General features: G+C 48.3%; 1 long non-coding RNA gene across 1 annotated transcript in view; it reads right to left on the bottom strand.

Moving 5' to 3' along the window:
* LOC134909576 (uncharacterized) overlaps positions 1-8,254 on the bottom strand; it is a 38,113-nt gene extending 29,859 nt beyond the window's left edge. The window contains exon 1 of the long non-coding RNA XR_010175975.1: positions 8,116-8,254. This is a non-coding gene — a long non-coding RNA (uncharacterized LOC134909576). The remainder of the gene's footprint in view (positions 1-8,115) is intronic.
* Between the last annotated feature and the right edge of the window lie 11,042 nt (positions 8,255-19,296).

The following is a 19,296-nucleotide window of genomic DNA, read 5'->3' as shown; positions in this document are numbered from 1 at the left end:
CCCTGTTCGGGACCCCCTCCTGTGACGTGCACACATGCACAGAAATGCCAGGGCCGAAAAGCAGCCCGTCCGTTCCTCCCTCCTAGTCTATGTATTAGCGTGCCCCCCTCCCCTCCTAGTCTGTACTGTATGTGCATTATTGTAGCCCCCCCCTCCTCCTAATCTTTATGTACATAGTGTGTCCTGACTCCACCTTCCCTATAATTTGTAGTCTGCAACTCTTCCCTTGGTGCTAACCTACTTTCCTCACTGCAGCTCAGCTCCTCCTCTGGTCTCACCCTCTGGCATCCAGGAATGTTGGATAAATGAGTACGGAGGTGCACACGTCACTGTTCATGCAGCCACGAATAGCTGCTGCCGAGTCCCGGGGCTACATTGTGCATCTATTGTGGTTGCCCACGTGGTGCTGCAGCTTGAGCCACAGCAGGAAAGGGGAGGAGCTGAGAGAATGGCCCCTCCTCCCCATCCGGCTGGCCCGTCCTTATCACTTAGCAGCGCTGCCTGGGGGGAGGAGCTGGAAGTAGATGGGAGAGCTGCTCCTCCCCCCTCCCTCGCGTCATTCAGCACAGCAGCATGACTAAAAGGCTGGGGGGAGGAGGCGTTCAGGACGGAGGAGAGACGCGATCGGCTTCTCCTCCCGCTCCAGCCAGGACTTCAAGTGACTAGGGTACTGTCTAGCAGTGGCGGCATACAATGAGTCAGTGTGACTCATTGTAATGCTGGCAGCTATGGATCCCTTAACTGTGGCTGTGGGCCTATTTTCAATGGGGGGCCTGGAGCTGCAGCTCCATCCGCCCCATTGTTAATCCGGCCATGGTCTCTGCACTCGGCAGGCAGTCCGTCCATAATTGTAATACCACCTAACCGTGGATTTTTTTCATTCTTCTTTATACATACATAGTTACATAGACATCTTCTCTTTATCAACCAGTCTATATTAGCTGCAGACACAGTACAGTACGGTAGTTCACGGCTGTGGCTACCTCTGTGTCTGCACTCGGCAGGCAGTCCGTCCATAATTGTATACCACCTAACCGTGGTTTTTTTTCATTCTTCTTTATACATACATAGTTACATAGACATCTTCTCTTTATCAACCAGTCTATATTAGCTGCAGACACAGTACAGTACGGTAGTTCACGGCTGTGGCTACCTCTGTGTCTGCACTCGGCAGGCAGTCCGTCCATAATTGTATACCACCTAACCATGGATTTTTTTCAGTCTTCTTTATACATACATAGTTACATAGACATCTTCTCTTTATCAACCAGTCTATATTAGCTGCAGACACAGTACAGTACGGTAGTTCACGGCTGTGGCTACCTCTGTGTCTGCAGTCGGCAGGCAGTCCATAATTGTATACTAGTATCCATCTCCATTGTTTACCTGAGGTGCCTTTTAGTTGTGCCTATTAAAATATGGAGAACAAAAATGTTGAGGTTCCAAAATTAGGGAAAGATCAAGATCCACTTCCACCTCGTGCTGAAGCTGCTGCCACTAGTCATGGCCGAGACGATGAAATGCCAGCAACGTCGTCTGCCAAGGCCGATGCCCAATGTCATAGTACAGAGCATGTCAAATCCAAAACACCAAATATCAGAAAAAAAAGGACTCCAAAACCTAAAATAAAATTGTCGGAGGAGAAGCGTAAACTTGCCAATATGCCATTTACCACACGGAGTGGCAAGGAACGGCTGAGGCCCTGGCCTATGTTCATGGCTAGTGGTTCAGCTTCACATGAGGATGGAAGCACTCAGCCTCTCGCTAGAAAAATGAAAAGACTCAAGCTGGCAAAAGCAGCACAGCAAAGAACTGTGCATTCTTCGAAATCCCAAATCCACAAGGAGAGTCCAATTGTGTCGGTTGCGATGCCTGACCTTCCCAACACTGGACGTGAAGAGCATGCGCCTTCCACCATTTGCACGCCCCCTGCAAGTGCTGGAAGGAGCACCCGCAGTCCAGTTCCTGATAGTCAGATTGAAGATGTCAGTGTTGAAGTACACCAGGATGAGGAGGATATGGGTGTTGCTGGCGCTGGGGAGGAAATTGACCAGGAGGATTCTGATGGTGAGGTGGTTTGTTTAAGTCAGGCACCCGGGGAGACACCTGTTGTCCGTGGGAGGAATATGGCCGTTGACATGCCAGGTGAAAATACCAAAAAAATCAGCTCTTCGGTGTGGAGGTATTTCACCAGAAATGCGGACAACAGGTGTCAAGCCGTGTGTTCCCTTTGTCAAGCTGTAATAAGTAGGGGTAAGGACGTTAACCACCTCGGAACATCCTCCCTTATACGTCACCTGCAGCGCATTCATAATAAGTCAGTGACAAGTTCAAAAACTTTGGGTGACAGCGGAAGCAGTCCACTGACCAGGAAATCCCTTCCTCTTGTAACCAAGCTCACGCAAACCACCCCACCAACTCCCTCAGTGTCAATTTCCTCCTTCCCCAGGAATGCCAATAGTCCTGCAGGCCATGTCACTGGCAATTCTGACGAGTCCTCTCCTGCCTGGGATTCCTCCGATGCATCCTTGCGTGTAACGCCTACTGCTGTTGTTGCCGCTGGGAGTCGATGGTCATCCCAGAGGGGAAGTCGTAAGCCCACTTGTACTACTTCCAGTAAGCAATTGACTGTTCAACAGTCCTTTGCGAGGAAGATGAAATATCACAGCAGTCATCCTACTGCAAAGCGGATAACTGAGGCCTTGACAACTATGTTGGTGTTAGACGTGCGTCCGGTATCCGCCGTTAGTTCACAGGGAACTAGACAATTTATTGAGGCAGTGTGCCCCCGTTACCAAATACCATCTAGGTTCCACTTCTCTAGGCAGGCGATACCGAGAATGTACACGGACGTCAGAAAAAGACTCACCAGTGTCCTAAAAAATGCAGTTGTACCCAATGTCCACTTAACCACGGACATGTGGACAAGTGGAGCAGGGCAGGGTCAGGACTATATGACTGTGACAGCCCACTGGGTAGATGTATGGACTCCCGCCGCAAGAACAGCAGCGGCGGCACCAGTAGCAGCATCTCGCAAACGCCAACTCTTTCCTAGGCAGGCTACGCTTTGTATCACCGCTTTCCAGAATACGCACACAGCTGAAAACCTCTTACGGCAACTGAGGAAGATCATCGCGGAATGGCTTACCCCAATTGGACTCTCCTGTGGATTTGTGGCATCGGACAACGCCAGCAATATTGTGTGTGCATTAAATATGGGCAAATTCCAGCACGTCCCATGTTTTGCACATACCTTGAATTTGGTGGTGCAGAATTTTTTAAAAAACGACAGGGGCGTGCAAGAGATGCTGTCGGTGGCCAGAAGAATTGCGGGACACTTTCGGCGTACAGGCACCACGTACAGAAGACTGGAGCACCACCAAAAACTACTGAACCTGCCCTGCCATCATCTGAAGCAAGAAGTGGTAACGAGGTGGAATTCAACCCTCTATATGCTTCAGAGGTTGGAGGAGCAGCAAAAGGCCATTCAAGCCTATACAATTGAGCACGATATAGGAGGTGGAATGCACCTGTCTCAAGTGCAGTGGAGAATGATTTCAACGTTGTGCAAGGTTCTGATGCCCTTTGAACTTGCCACACGTGAAGTCAGTTCAGACACTGCCAGCCTGAGTCAGGTCATTCCCCTCATCAGGCTTTTGCAGAAGAAGCTGGAGGCATTGAAGAAGGAGCTAAAAGGGAGCGATTCCGCTAGGCATGTGGGACTTGTGGATGCAGCCCTTAATTCGCTTAACAAGGATTCACGGGTGGTCAATCTGTTGAAATCAGAGCACTACATTTTGGCCACCGTGCTCGATCCTAGATTTAAAGCCTACCTTGGATCTCTCTTTCCGGCAGACACAAGTCTGCTGGGGTTGAAAGACCTGCTGGTGACAAAATTGTCAAGTCAAGCGGAACGCGACCTGTCAACATCTCCTCCTTCACATTCTCCCGCAACTGGGGGTGCGAGGAAAAGGCTCAGAATTCCGAGCCCACCCGCTGGCGGTGATGCAGGGCAGTCTGGAGCGACTGCTGATGCTGACATCTGGTCCGGACTGAAGGACCTGACAACGATTACGGACATGTCGTCTACTGTCACTGCATATGATTCTCTCAACATTGATAGAATGGTGGAGGATTATATGAGTGACCGCATCCAAGTAGGCACGTCACACAGTCCGTACTTATACTGGCAGGAAAAAGAGGCAATTTGGAGGCCCTTGCACAAACTGGCTTTATTCTACCTAAGTTGCCCTCCCACAAGTGTGTACTCCGAAAGAGTGTTTAGTGCCGCCGCTCACCTTGTCAGCAATCGGCGTACGAGGTTACATCCAGAAAATGTGGAGAAGATGATGTTCATTAAAATGAATTATAATCAATTCCTCCGCGGAGACATTGACCAGCAGCAATTGCCTCCACAAAGTACACAGGGAGCTGAGATGGTGGATTCCAGTGGGGACGAATTGATAATCTGTGAGGAGGGGGATGTACACGGTGATATATCGGAGGGTGAAGATGAGGTGGACATCTTGCCTCTGTAGAGCCAGTTTGTGCAAGGAGAGATTAATTGCTTCTTTTTTGGGGGGGGTCCAAACCAACCCGTCATATCAGTCACAGTCGTGTGGCAGACCCTGTCACTGAAATGATGGGTTGGTTAAAGTGTGCATGTCCTGTTTTGTTTATACAACATAAGGGTGGGTGGGAGGGCCCAAGGACAATTCCATCTTGCACCTCTTTTTTCTTTTCTTTTTCTTTGCATCATGTGCTGATTGGGGAGGGTTTTTTGGAAGGGCCATCCTGCGTGACACTGCAGTGCCACTCCTAGATGGGCCCGGTGTTTGTGTCGGCCACTAGGGTCGCTAATCTTACTCACACAGTCAGCTACCTCATTGCGCCTCTTTTTTTCTTTGCGTCATGTGCTGTTTGGGGAGGGTTTTTTGGAAGGGACATCCTGCGTGACACTGCAGTGCCACTCCTAGATGGGCCCGGTGTTTGTGTCGGCCACTAGGGTCGCTAATCTTACTCACACAGCTACCTCATTGCGCCTCTTTTTTTCTTTGCGTCATGTGCTGTTTGGGGAGGGTTTTTTGGAAGGGCCATCCTGCGTGACACTGCAGTGCCACTCCTAGATGGGCCCGGTGTTTGTGTCGGCCACTAGGGTCGCTTATCTTACTCACACAGCGACCTCGGTGCAAATTTTAGGACTAAAAATAATATTGTGAGGTGTGAGGTATTCAGAATAGACTGAAAATGAGTGTAAATTATGGTTTTTGAGGTTAATAATACTTTGGGATCAAAATGACCCCCAAATTCTATGATTTAAGCTGTTTTTTAGTGTTTTTTGAAAAAAACACCCGAATCCAAAACACACCCGAATCCGACAAAAAAAATTCGGTGAGGTTTTGCCAAAACGCGTTCGAACCCAAAACACGGCCGCGGAACCGAACCCAAAACCAAAACACAAAACCCGAAAAATTTCAGGCGCTCATCTCAGCAATACAATGCAATAGTACTATAGCCTAGCTGTGAAGAGAAACAATATTCAACAACAGAACAGTCATTGATAAAACAATACAATCAAGGACAAGTGGGAGATACAGAAGGACAGAATTAAAAAACAAAACAAAACAGACAGTCACTTATACAGTAATGTAGTTAAGCTTATACTTAACTATCCTTGTGCGCCCCCTGATCTTTTCTTTATCACAGCAGTAGTCCCCGACTGTCTACAGCAAGCTCCTCAAGTAGGAGCAGCAGCAGCAGTCGCCGGCCCCCTTGTCACGCTCCCCTGATAGCTGCAGCAGCAATCTCCGGCCGCCTTGTGCAGCTCCTACTGGCAGCAGCAGGTTCTGATCCCTCAGGCAGGCTGTGGGGGAAGCAATCTGCGGCTCAGCCACAGCAGCGTCACCGGCCAGCCCCTAGTACACACAGTCACACACACACAAAAACGCAGCTCCTAACTCACATATAAAATTGCAGCCACTCATACAAAAACCAAAACGCAGCCCCTCACACACACACACACACACACACACACATGTGAGAGGTGCGGTTGGACTACGGTGCGTGTGGTGGTGCCTGCTGCCGTGCAGGTGTAGACTCGGTACTCACCAGGCGCCGCTCGCTTTCACCTTCAGGTACCGGAACCCTCAACGGACCTGGAAATCTTCACTGGGATCCGGACACGGCGATTCCCTCTCGGAGCTGACCGACGACCGAGCTGAGGAGAGAATGGTCTACATTAAAGGGGGTATCGACCCTGCTTCCGGTGGAACAGGGGATACCCCAGGGGTGGCTGCGACCTTCACCGGCTGGGTGAATGGTCATCACCGGCACAAAGCCTCAGCTACCCAGCTTTCACACACTCGCGCTTTCGCACGTAGTGTGATGAAAGGGATTCTCACGTCTGTGAGCAATCCTAACTCCGGCGCTCGGGGACAAACAAGGGACAGACGTACACGGATGCTACTCACCGTCACAAGTCTTGCACTCCGATCTTCTCCACTTACAGGTCCCTGTAAGGAGGCAAAGAGAAACAGCCGTGCAGGGCCAAGAACTACCCTAGTGTGCGTCCGCTACACTAGCTACATAAACAGAGCCCTCAAACTAGCTCGTGTGGGTGGTGCGACACAACTATGCACAACTTACACAACACATACACTTTGCCCTGCACGGTAACAACATATATCACACTATCGGAGTTACCACATAAAACGGTGCTGTCCCTTTATCTACCCGACTCAGAACACCCAGTAGTGGGGACCGCACAGCTCACCCACCTACCGTACTCTCAGGGTGGCCTGAGCCTAACGCCCAGTGCCACCTTTACTCACCTCGGGGAAAACACTGCTTCGATGGGCCTAGCGCCCCCTAACTGCACACAGGCCGGAGGCCTGACTTCGCCCACGGGCCTAGCGCCCGCCTAACTTGCTGCCCGTTGGGTGACCTGGGCCTTGTGCCCAGGGTCACCTTATCTGTACCTACTGGCCAAAATACGCTAGGGCCTAATGCCCTCTATCGCCCACAGGCCTATTGCCTGATTTGTCCCCCGGGCCTAGTGCCTGCCTAACTGGTGCCGCAGGGGTGGGGTGGCTTGGGCCTAATGCCCAAACCACCTAATCAGACAAATGACCCCCAATCTCCTAACTGCGCCACAGGCCTAGTGCCTGACTTGTGCCCTCGGGCCTAATGCCCGTCCCTGGTGGTCGAGGGAGGAAAAGGGGAGGGGGGCAGGATGCCTCACTGAGGCCTTACCTAACCCGGGGGCCTCCGGCACCGTCTTCTGCCGCTGACCCGTCCTGGCCAGCGGCGCCGGCGTCTCTCCTCCGCGTCCAGCCGCCGCTGGACATCTTCTCTTCCGATCCCGACCAATGACCTCCTCCGGCTCCTCCTTGCGGCGTCTGGATCTTCTGCGCTCCGGCGCGCCGACCTCCGTCCGCGCTGCTCCCGCCCGTCTTCTTCCTTCTGCCACGCGATCCTCGCGCTCCTGCGCGCGGGCTCCTCCTCTTCGCCGCTCTTCGGCGCGGCCTCCTTTACGAACGGCTCCCGCCCGGCGTCTGACGTCAGACGCCGGGGGCGGGGCCTATGACACGGCGAGCGCCGATTGGCTCGCCGCGTCACTCTCCGATTGGCTGCCGCTCCGGGAGCCGCGATTGGCTCCCGGAGGGTGCCAAGATTTAAATGCCCCCGCAGTCTCTGGTCCGGTGCAGGGAAAAAGGTAATCCCTGCACCGGACACCCGCCGCCACGCACCAAGCGCTGGGGACAGACAAGCTGCCCCAGCTAGGGACGGCAACATGGATGTGCCCACAGGGCACATCCTTACACACACACACACACACACACACAATATTTCAACCCCTCACACACTCACCCAAAAGATGCAGCCCCTCACACAATAACTCAGCTCCACACACACACACAAAAATGCAGCCCCCCCCCCCCACACACACACACACACACACACACAATATCTCAGCCCCTCACACACTCACCCAAAAGACGCAGCCCCTCACACAATAACTCAGCCCCTCACACACATAAAAACGCAGCCCCTCACACACACACACAATATCTCAGCCCCTCACACACTCACACAGTATCTCAGCCCCTCACACACCTTTAACAAAGAGTGGCAGCTCCTACTCTTGCTGCACGCTTCGCTCAGCTCCTCTCAGCACCGGCCCCCATATCTGGTGCCCGCTGTGTCCCCTCTCCTGTACAGGCACAGCACAGGCACCCGCTCCCCCCTCACCGGAACCACTCTCCCACACATCTACCACTTCCAGATCCGGGTCACGGGTCTCGGTTTCTCGGGTCACACCTCCTCAGCGCGTCACACCTCCTCCTCCAATTATCTAGGACATGCAGTACCTATTTAGTTTTCATGTATATGTCTGTGTTCATATTATGACATTTCTGTGCTCTTTCTTTATGCAGTTTATGTTTTTATTTTCTTTTTTATTATTTACATCTGACTCATGCTTACTTTACCAAAACATGATTTTTTTTATGTATTTTGTGGAGACTACACTTGGAAATTCAAAAGGCATTGGCATGACAAAACTCTTGTAGGTAATAAAAAGCAAAATAAATACAATATACAAAGGGTCAGATTTTGGGGTAAATTTACTAAAGGTTCTAAAAATGAAACGTGATGTTGCCCATAGCAACCAATCAGATTCATTAATGTCTCTTTTGCATCAAATAGAATCTGATGGTTGCTATGGGCAACATCCCCACTTTTCATTTTTAGAACCTTTAGTAAATTTACCCATTAGAGTTGCCTGTGAAGAATGACTTGAGCACCATAAAGATGCAAAACTCATGCACTGTGCACATGCCCAACTTCTGTCTGTGTTTAGAGGGGTTTAGGAAAGTGTTGCCGGCTGCTGGGATCCCAGCGGTCAGCATGTCGACCCTGGGATCCCGGCAACAGACTGACGGTGTGGAGGTCGAGCGCTGCAAAGCCCCTTGCGGGCTCACTGCACACACCACAGGTTCTATTCTCGCTCTATGGTTGTCATGGACACCCACGAGTGGCAATAAACCCTGTAGGTCAGCATTCCATCAGACGCCATTTTGATTGCTCGGGATTCCAGCGTTGGCATGGTGACCACCGAGATCCCGGGCGTCGGTAACATAACTGCATCCCATTTAGAGATGCACATACCTAGCACTTACCGTGTCCTGGAAAACATTCCCTTTTTTCTTATTTCTTATTTTAGCTACATGGATCTTAAAATATATTAGATACAGGATGTTGCATTTCCATAACCAGGTGCAACGATCCTGGTTTTGGCGGGACACTTCTGATCTGAGAGGACTGTACTGCAGTTGCATGGTCATCCTGACTCACAGGAAGTTAGGAGCATGTCAACAGTAAACTTGGTGCTGCACATAGACAGCAGTGACGTGTAGTGAGGTAAATGGCTGAGGAGGCACTGGCTAGTGCCAGAGCCAGATGTACACACAATATATGAGCCCAAGGGTGCATGTGGGCATTAACAAAGGTGCAGCAGTATATATTGCTGGAAATTTTGTAAGTTTTGATCAGATATGTGCAGACAAGGTATGCAGGTGAGGCACTGCCAGTATACTCCAGAGTTTTAACTATAAAAATGATTAGAAATATACAAAGAAGAGATTACATATATATATATATATATATATATATATTAAAAAAAAAAATATATATATATATATATATATATATAGAAATACAGAGGGGACGGCACTCAGAGGATTTGTTCAAGTTTTGTATTCAAGTATAAAACATACTTAGTGATCCACTAAGTATGTTTTATACTTGAATACAAAACTTGAACAAATCCTCTGAGTGCCGTCCCCTCTGTATTTCTACATTTGCATGGTACCTGCCTAGGACGTGACACCGGGGTAAGATTGTGTTTACATTTTATTGAGTGCCGGACCACAGAATCTGTATATATATATATATATATATATATATAGTAACACTGTGAGGGTGCAAGGTGCCGTTTCCTGGGGTAAATGGCAGCACGCAGCAGCTGAGGAACCACACAAGTCCAGTTTCTGGTACAACTGGCCCCAGCCAGTTTTATTATACAGAAAATAAAACAAACACCAAAAGAAAATACCTTGCCTGTCCGGCACTAACTAAACACAAGATGTTCCTAACTATCACTAAACAAAAACACAGAGTTCTCCAGTAACACTGTATAGCTCACTTGTATCAGGAAGCGTGTTTCTCTCACAGAGATCCTGCAGTCTTCCCAGGCAGTCTGCACACATTAATCAAGCTAGAAGCCCTGTAAGGCTCTTGCACAGCTGAAAGTCCTGATTAGCCCTCTCTGAGGCCAAAGATCCAAACTGAGCCCAATGTCTGGAACTCGCCTTATCTCTCTCTCAGGGCCCTTATCCAGCTTTTCAAGCAAACTGAAAAGGTTCTAACAAAACAAAAGCATTTTCCTAGAAGTTTTTATTTTCTAAAACATACATATATATTGGTAGATGCTCAATTAGCTTAGTGATATCATTCAGGTGCTCAAAAGGGAGGGGTATTTCTAAGCAAGAAAAAAAGCCATTTGTTTCCCCCAGCACCCTGAATGATAACCGTAACCAGATTTAAATTCCACATAATAATAGAATTCAGAGATCTTCGTTACACATATTTGCCCAAATATGTGTAACGAAGATCTCTGAATTCTATTATTATGTGGAATTTAAATCTGGTTACGGTTATCATTCAGGGTGCTGGGGGAAACAAATGGCTTATTTTCTAAAATATGTAAGACAAGAACCTGGGACAAACATACCTGCCCTCAAACACTATCCCAGTGTTCATGTCACATATCCTCCTCCCCTGTTTCGACCTAGGGGCCGGAACACTTGTAGCCCCCAAACAGAAGATGCAGGACAATGCATCTGCGTTGGCCAACTGTGTACCCGGTCTATGTTCAACAGTAAACTTAAAATCCTGCAACGCTAGAAACCATCTAGTTACCCGAGCATTCTTGCCTCTATTTACATACATCCATTTTAAAGGGGCATGATCTGTCGCTAGTCTGAATTGTCTACCCAAGAGGTAATATCTCAAGGTATCTAGTGCCCACTTAATGGCCAAAGCCTCCTTTTCCACAATGGCATACCTTTTTTCATGCTCATTGAGTTTCCTACTCAAATAAATGATAGGGTGTTCGTCCCCATCTCTGGTTTGGGACAGCACAGCGCCTATTCCTACCTCTGAGGCATCTGTCTGTACCACAAATTCTTTTGAAAAATCTGGTGTTATCAATACCGGTTGTGAACACAAAGCCACTTTTAACGCTTGGAACGCTTTTTCTGCATCAGGGTTCCATTTCACCATATTTGACTGCTTCCCTTTGGTAAGGTCTGACAACGGCACCGCTGTGGTCGCAAAATTGGGAATAAACCATCTATAGTACCCAGTTATTCCCAAAAAAGCCCTTACCTGTTTTTTATTCACTGGACGAGGCCAGTTTTGAATAGCATACATTTTCTTCAATTGGGGCCTAATTAGACCTCTGCCTATGGTGAAGCCCAAGTATTTGACCTCCTCCATTGCGAGGCAGCACTTCTTTGGGTTAGCAGTTAACCCTGCCTCTCTGATTGAGTCCAGTACTACTTGTACTTTAACCAAATGGGACCCCCAGTCTGTACTGTGAATTACCACATCATCCAAATAGGCAGCTGCATATTTTCTATGGGGCCTCAAAATTTTATCCATCACCCGTTGAAAGGTTGCTGGAGCCCCATGCAACCCAAAGGGTAACATCTTATACTGGTACAGCCCCTCCGGAACCGAAAAGGCTGTTTTTTCTTTTGCGCTATCAGATAAAGGTATTTGCCAGTAACCTTTGGTCTGGTCCAACGTGGTGAGAAACCTGGCTGTTCCCAGCCTTTCTATAAGCTCATCCACATGGGGCATGGGGTACGCGTCAAACTTGGACACCTCAGTTAACTTACGAAAGTCATTACAGAAGCGTATGCTACCGTCGGGCTTCGGGATGAGAACTATGGGACTGGGCCACTCACTGTTAGATTCCTCTATGACTCCAAGTTCTAACATGGTTTTAACTTCTTTAGAAACAGCTTCTCGCTGAGCTTCAGGAATCCTATATGGCTTTAAATGAACCCTGACCCCTGGTTCTGTGACAATGTCATGTTTTATTATGGTCGTTCGGCCAGGCAGCTCTGAAAATATCTCCCTATTTTGGATGAGAAATTCTTTAACCTGATTGTTCTGATCAGCTGATAATGTCTCTGACATCTTTACTGCGGGAAGCAACCGAGGTGAAGACACCAAAGGGCAAGGCTCCGCTGACAGAGACAACCTATCTTTCCAGGGTTTGATTAAGTTAACATGGTAGATTTGTTCGGGTTTTCTCTTTCCCGGCTGGTATACTTTGTAATTAACCTCATTCACTTTTCCCCTAATCTCAAATGGACCCTGCCGTTTAGCTAGGAATTTGCTTTCCCCAGTGGGTACCAAAACAAGAACTCTATCTCCAGGAGCAAATTCCCGTATCTTGGCACTCCGATTATATACCCTCTGTTGAGTACTTTGGGCCTGTTCCATGTGCTCTCTGACAATAGGTACCACGGCTGCAATCCTATCCTGCATTTGTGTTACATGTTCAATAACGCTTCTATAAGGAGTGGGCTGTCCTTCCCACGTCTCTTTGGCAATGTCCAACAGCCCTCTGGGGTGTCTACCATACAACAGATCAAATGGAGAAAACCCCGTAGAGGACTGAGGAACTTCTCTGATTAACAAGTAGGGCAACAAACAATCCCAGTTTTTCCCATCTCTCTCAACAACCTTTTTTAACATACTTTTTAATGTTTTATTAAACCTTTCCACCAACCGATCAGTTTGGGGATGGTAGATGGATGTCCTGAGGTGAGCGACCTTAAATAATTTGCACAATTCTTTCATGATCCTTGACATAAATGGAGTACCTCGGTCAGTCAAAATTTCTTTTGGTATTCACACTCTACTAAAAACCTGCACCAGCTCCCTAGCTATCGCCTTGGTTGTGATCGTGCGTAAAGGGACAGCCTCAGGATATCAAGTGGCATAGTCCATAATTACCAGGATATACTGATGGCCCCGAGCAGACTTTAACAAGGCCCCACGAGATCCATGGCTATTCTGTCAAACGGGACCTCTATAATAGGCATGGGAACTAGTGGGCTCCTGAAATGGGGTCTAGGGGCATGATACTGGCATTCAGGACAGGAAGAACAATATTCAGACACTTCTTTATAAACCCCTGGCCAAAAGAACCTTTGTAAAACTCTTTCAGTGTTTTTTTCTGCCCCTAAATGTCCTGCGGTAACGTGACTATGAGCTAAATCTAGTACCGTTCTCCGATAAGGCTGGGGAACTACCAGCTGTTCCACCACATCCTCACCCCTTTTGACAATGTGGTACAAGAGCTCATTACAGATGGCCATGTGGGGATACGTAACCCTGTCACCTGGTACCACAGGTTCCCCATTAACAACCTTAACATTCTCTCTAGCCTTTATTAAGGTAGGATCCTTTAACTGTTCAGACGCAAACAGATCCTTCTTTACCTCCAGGTCAGGCACGCTTTCAGTTCTAACTACTATGTCTCTGTTCCCAGCAAGAGGGTCCTCACTGGACTCCCCATCTGTCACTTCCCCAGCCAAACTATCAAAAGGCAAAGGGTCAGAAAGTTCCGAAGACACACGTACATCCATAAAATCACCGGTATTATCAACTGGCTCTTTACTTCTCACATCTGTTGATAACCGTGATTCCCACAGTTTCCAAAAATAAGGAAAATCCCTCCCTATTATGGCCTCATGCACCAAGGTGGGGACCAGTCCTACTTTAACAATTGCTGACCCACAACAAGTTTCTATATTCACTTCAGCAGTGACATAATGTTGAGTATCCCCATGTATGCAAGTTACCCCAATAGGTATTTGCTGGACCTTTAAGGGGTTCACTAACCCAGCTTTCACGAGGGTAACTAAACTTCCTGAATCTAGCAAGGCCTCTACCCGGTTACCCTCTAAGAACACATCACACATTTGTTTTTCCAGCTCAGGTGAAGGTACCACAGTACAGGCTAACCTAGCAAAGAAAGACATTCTGCAACATTCAAAGGCAGCATCACATTGCATGGGTTCTTGCGTGACTGGGCAATTGGCAATAACATGACCTGGCATACCACGCCTAAAACATTTAACCACACGATTATCAACCCGTTTGGGCAGCATAGACCGTTCTAGCCCCATTGGCCTGTCTCCAGGGCAAGTATTTACAGTCTCTCCAGCCTTGCATTCTCTTAACCGCCCAGCAACGTTTTCCCACGAAACAGTCTTACCAGCCTTTACTGAAGGGCGTTGTCGAGGATCTATGGGTTGCTGGGTGGTCATCAGTAGTTCCTCTGCTGCCAAATACCTCTCTACCATGTCCACTAATTGGTCAGCAGTACCCGGGTTTCCATGGCTCACCCACTTGCGCAGGACCATGGGCAAAGATCTCAAGTAGCGGTCCATGACGACTCTTTCAACCATCTGGGGACCAGTTAATGTCTCTGGCTGTAACCTTTTTTTTGTTAGCTGAATAAGGTCGTGCATCTGGGAATGAGGAGGCTTCTCCATGGCGTACACCCAACGGTGCACCCGTTGTGCTCGTACTGACAGCGTGACTCCCAGGCGGGTCAGGATCTCAGTCTTGAGTTTATCATAGTCCCGAGCCTCAGCAGGGCTTAAATCAAAGTACGCTTTTTGGGGCTCACCTGACAGAAAAGGTGCCAGCAGACTGGCCCACTGTGCTTTTGGCCAGTTCTCACGCTCGGCAGTCCTTTCAAATGTGGTCAGGTAGGCCTCCACACCATCAGCCTCTGTCATTTTCTGCAGGAAGTGACTGGCCCGTATAGAACTAGAGCTGGTCGGAGCACTGACGGCCATATCTCCAATCCGGGCTGCAAGGCTCTGCACCACTTCTGTTAAGGCCTCTCGCTGTAGTCTCCAATTTTCCTCCATTGCCACCTGCTGCTTTCTGTTGGCCTCCTGCTGAGCCGCTGTAGCTTGCAGCAAGGCTTTGAGCAGTTCCTCCATGTCGACAGACTTTTCAGGCGGCTTCGTAGCTGCTTTCACCCGGGACATATATCAAATCCTCAGGGCGAGTCTCAGTAACTTTACACTGGGCTATATCTGCATAAACCACCGTTTTCTGCAGGCCTCACAAAGCTGCTGCTTTCACTTATGCGCAGAACGGCATGCTCGCATTCTCCACCAAGTTGTAACACTGTAAGGGTGCAAGGTGCCGTTTCCTGGGGTAAATGGCAGCACGCAGGAGCTGAGGAACCACACAAGTCCAGTTTCTGGTACAACTGGCCCCAGCCAGTTTTATTATACAGAAAATAAAACAAACACCAAAAGAAAATACCTTGCCTGTCCGGCACTAACTAAACACAAGATGTTCCTAACTATCACTAAACAAAAACACAGAGTTCTCCAGTAACACTGTATAGCTTACTTGTATCAGGAAGCGTGTTTCTCTCACAGAGATCCTGCAGTCTTCCCAGGCAGTCTGCACACATTAATCAAGCTAGAAGCCCTATAAGGCTCTTGCACAGCTGAAAGCCCTGATTAGCCCTCTCTGAGGCCAAAGATCCAAACTGAGCCCAATGTCTGGAACTCACCTTATCTCTCTCTCTCTCAGGGCCCTTATCCAGCTTTTCCAGCAAACTGAAAAGGTTCTAACAAAACAAAAGCATTTTCCTAGAAGTTTTCATTTTCTAAAACATGTAAGACAAGAACCTGGGACAAACATACCTGCCCTCAAACACTATCCCAGTGTTCTTGACACAATATACATATATACACACATATATATACACACACACCTACCAGGACCTGCGTCTCTCATCCACACTCATTACTCGCTCCCACTCACGATTGCAGGACTTTCATCGGGCTGCACCCACTCTGTGGAATGCCCTACCACGCACAATAAGACTCTCCTCTAGTCTCCAAACCTTCAAGCGTTCCCTGAAAACTCACCTCTTTAGGCAAGCATATCAAATTCCAGAACCACCCACATAACTTTCATAAGCCTCCCTATCAAATTGCATCTACTCTGTACAGTCCACACATATCCTCACATGTCTTCTCATTCTTCACTTTCCCTTCCTCTCGACCCCGGTTCATCATTGCTGTATTACCATATCATACAGCCCACCAAGAACCTATGCAATCCAGCGGACAACTATGCAACAGATAGCACCTATCCTTGTGTATCCATGCCTATTTCCCTATAGATTGTAAGCTTGCTAGCAGGGCCTTCCTACCTCTATGACTGTTTGTTATTACCCAGTTTTGTTATATCATTGTTATTTCCAATTGTAAAGCGCTACGGAATTTGCTGCGCTATATAAGACACTGTTAATAAATAATAAATAAATAAATAAATAAAACTGTGGAGCATACTGGAGTACGACCTCACCTCACTGCCCACCACTGATAAACAGGTGCTTAAAGAAGGTTGAGGGATCCTTGTACTACAGTAGTGGTAATCATGCCCCCTGAGGGTGCGTACACTTACTTCGCCCCACACATCAATTCCTTTTCTTAAATATTTGTGCGGTATATTACTCCGTTTTCTATACACTAAAGGCTAAATTTATTGCATCTGAAAATGCATGCAACACAAAGGGTAGGCAGTATATGCAAACAGGGCCGGCAACAGAAAATTTGGGGCCCGGTACACTGATATTACTTTCCAACATTAACAACCAGGGTGCTTTCCTTGACAGATACAGGAATAAATGGGTTCCCTGGGGTGACTTGCATGTCAATCACTAGCAACATAAGAACCAGATGGCACTGCATGGATTTTTTTAGTGCAAATAAGGTGTATTCCAGAGCATTACATCATAGTGCAGGCACTACATCATCCTGCTGGAGAGCCGAGCACGCCGGCAGTGCACACACTTGACTTACCAGCAACACACAGCCGCCGGCGCTGCTAATCATCCAGTCTCCGAGTGTCAGTGACGTCCATGCAGCAACAAGCTGCCACACTCCCGCAGTCCTGCTCCTGCTTTGCCGCTCGCGCTCCTCACAGCAGAGACAGGGCGGGCGGGGGATACTCAGAGAGGAGGGACGGTCCAGATGCAGCGTCCTGTGTGACTAGTGCAACGTCATTGCACTGCACAGGGACACTGGCTGAGTGACAGATGACCTGGGGGCTGGGCTGGGGGCACTGAGGGGTGACAACAGGGCCAGGGGGGCGCGCTAGGGGAAAAAAAGGCAGTTACTGATTCCTTTTAAATACACGGCAGGCGGACCGCAGCTTGTGTGATGCTGCAATTGATATAATTATTGAAATCTGACATGCTGCCGCCGCTGGACCTTGGGGCACCTCACATCGATAGGGCCCAGGACGGGAGTCCCCTTTGAACCCCCCTGTCGCCGGGCCTGTATGCAAAGGGAATCTCTATGGCCTATATCCAGAGGCAGAACTACTATTGGTGCAGCAGGTGCATTGCAACGGGAACCCTGAGGACTAAGGGGCCCACTGCCTCCCAGACCAGCAATGGGATGAATGAGGGGGGCCCAAATTATAATTTTTTTGCACCTGGGACCACCACTCACAAGTTCCGCCACTGCCTTTTATATAAAAGGATATTGTAGTTATGAAATATATGTGGATTTTTGCTTTCATGACAAGCGCATTTCTTCTAGCAATAAAATACTGCAGCACTTATTTGGACATTTACATATAAAGCAATAACTGCTCAAATTTTGCCCTAAAATGGACAGGCCACTTATGCAAAATGGAGGCAGATATATTGTAGCTGAGCTAATTCTTAATAATACAGCCTGCTATATTAACCAGTATCCCAACATATAAATCAGGTCCCATAAATAGTAGTCATGCCATACATTAATTAATGATCCAACTCATGGCTCAACCCACAATATGGACACCCAACTGTGTGTAGGCTACATGTTCACTTTAAGATACAAGTATAGTATAATTGTTTCTGAACAGACACATGCATATGATTTATCTTATTCTGCTACTCTGTGGGGGTCGTTCAGACCCAAATGCAGCCGCTCGTCTTTACTCAAGGGCTGCATTCAGAGGGTCGGCACACACCAACTGGTCATAGTCTGCGTGCGCGACCTTTCACCATACGGCCGCATCTTTCCAGGATGCGGCCGCTAGGTTATTGACAGTGGGGGCGTCATTGTGGCCTGCATATCCAGACCGGTATCAGGGCTGCATGCGTGACATCATGCGTAAAAAAATGGTGCTGGACTGCCTGCCAGTGCATTCAGGCTGCGCAGGCAGGGGTCAACATTGAATCGATGCACCTGCAATAAAATTGCGGACGCATCAAGGGTGGCACCACACACATGCTGGGCGGCCTTGCCCTGTGCTGGGCGGCCCCCAACATGTGAGTAGATGGACGCAGATCTTGCTGTGGGAAGCAAGATCTGCGTCCATCTCTGAATAACCCACCCCCTGTGTGTTCACTTGCAAACAAGTTAAATATACACTTATCTACATGCCCTCACACCTCTTAAAGGGATGCAGTTAATTCCCCAACAGTAGAATCAAAATGTCGCCCGGTATGCCCACTAAGGTGGTGGTCCACGCCACCACACGAGGGTGAATATAATAGTGTGGTGAGCTAAGCTCGCCACCGAGCCTAAAGCGTGGTGAGCGCAGCGATCCCGCAAGGGGACACGCTGTGCTCAATGTTGGGATTTTTACTGTCGGGATTCCGGCGTCGGTATTTCGACCGCCGGGATCCCAACTGTTGGGAAATCCTACTGAATCCCTCTCAAGAAACAATTACATTGTAATAATGGGATCATTGTCAAAATGTATCCCATGATGAAAGTGAGTGTGCACTGCAGTGCCGTCCCCGTGCTCATACCAGCCACAGAAACACTGGTGTAGCTCATACTAAGGGCTAGATGTACTAAGCCTTGAAAAATGAGGAGAGTGGAGAGTGATAAAGTACCAGCCAACCAGCTCCTAACTGTCATTTTTGAAACAGGGCCTGTGACACAGCAGGTAGGAGTTGATTGGCCGGTACTTTATCACCCTCCACTTTATCACTTTTTCATGCTTAGTACATCTGGCGCGAATTGTCCCATTAGTAAACTGTTCAAAAATGGTATAAAGATTTGGCAAAAACCATTGTCTTTCCTTTGTATGTATATATTTCTCAGAACATATAGAAAATTAGCAGTTATCATGAAAGTGCATTTGGTGCTTAGCAGAGAAGTGCCATCA

This window comes from Pseudophryne corroboree, chromosome 4, assembly GCF_028390025.1.
Source record: "Pseudophryne corroboree isolate aPseCor3 chromosome 4, aPseCor3.hap2, whole genome shotgun sequence".
Classification (NCBI taxonomy): Eukaryota; Metazoa; Chordata; class Amphibia; order Anura; family Myobatrachidae; genus Pseudophryne; species Pseudophryne corroboree.
This window is presented reverse-complemented; position numbering and strand designations above follow the sequence as displayed.